The sequence below is a fragment of the Octodon degus genome, unplaced genomic scaffold (assembly GCF_000260255.1).
Source record: "Octodon degus isolate 3935 unplaced genomic scaffold, OctDeg1.0 scaffold00026, whole genome shotgun sequence".
Lineage (NCBI taxonomy): Eukaryota > Metazoa > Chordata > Mammalia > Rodentia > Octodontidae > Octodon > Octodon degus.
Genome location: NW_004524602.1, coordinates 3,045,909 through 3,047,435, shown reverse-complemented (window position 1 = coordinate 3,047,435; position 1,527 = coordinate 3,045,909).

Here is a 1,527-nt window from a genome sequence, read left to right as displayed (position 1 = left end):
GCTCCAATGGGGCATTCAGATTCTTTGCAATTGGCATCCACACCTTGTACCTAGCTAGCTCCATCTCCTGTGGGGCCCTCAGCCTGTCCCTTTCACTCTAGTTTTGCCTTCTAAGACTGCCAGCACTGCTCCCCCCATAATAGTCTCCTCCATCCTGGGTCACTAAGCCTGACCCCTTCTTCAAGGCCTGGACACTTCCTGCCTTGCTAGGGTCCCTGGTCCCCCTCTTCACTGTGCCCAGTTTGTGCCTGGCTCCTGCCGAAGCACAGCTGCCTGCCTGGTGTCACGCCCTGGTCCCATTTGCAATGCTGTGTAATAACAGTCTACATTTAATTGGGGACTCACCACATGCCAGCCACTGCACACTAGGCGCTCTACCCATGCACTCGTTTCCTCCCCACTAAACCTTCCCATGTGGGTGTTTTATTTTCCTTGTGCCATCAAACGGTCTATTGTAGGGGCTGGTGAGATGGCTCAGTGGTCTAAAGCACCTACTTAGAACAAGGTTAGCAAAGCACATGGACTGCGGTTCAATCCCCCAGCACCACATGCCAGCCAGCCCCGCCCCCTGGTGGGCTGAGCTGGCCACACACACACACACACACACACAAATAAATAAACAAAAATTTAAAAAAAACAAAAACAAAAAAACGGTCTATTGTAGCACAGAGAGGTCCAGGGACTTGTCCACGGTCACACAGCTACTCAGTGCCCTCATGGCCTCCAGAAGATGCATATAAAGTCTAAGAAGCTCTTTGGCTTTCTGGGGCCCCTTACGAAGTGGGAACCCACCTCCCACCACTCTCTTGCTCAAACTGCAGCCATTTGTCGCTCCCAGAAGCCTTCTCACTGCTCCATCTGCTGGAGTCCAGGCTCTGTAAAGACTCCCACTCGCCCTTTCCTGCTTCCTATGGACCTTGTACATCACTGAGAGAGAGAGAGAGAGAGAGTTACTGGTCTTCACATTGAGTTCCATCCCTTTGGCCTTTTTATTTTTTGACACCACCATCCAGGCTGGCCTCGAACTCGCAAGCCTCCTGCCTCAGCCTACAGAGTAGCTGGAATAACAGGTGTGCGCCCCTGCACCAAGCGCCACCTGTCCACTTTTATCCATTATGTCTCTACGATAATGCTCCATACATTGGCCTGTCTTTCAGGCCCCCACCCCGACTGAGAACTTGATAGTCATAAAGCGGATTCAGTCGGGCCTGCCACACTAACAGCGTTAGGAAGCATATATATGTGAAAGAATGAATGAATGAATGAATGAATGAATGAGTGAACAAACGAACGAACGAACAAACGAACTTACAGACAGAGCGCAGACTTGGCCTCCACCAGTCCACAGCCCGGGCGCTCAAGGCCGCAGAGGCCTCGCGGGAGGCCCATGGGCGGCCCCTCCACGCGCCTCGAGTGGGGGAGGGGCGGGCTGGACACGCCCCCCGCGGTCCCCGTGCCGTCCGCCAGGGGGCGCGCCCTGACTCGCTGGTCAGGCCCCCTCGCGCAGGCGCGCTGCGGCGGGCGCGG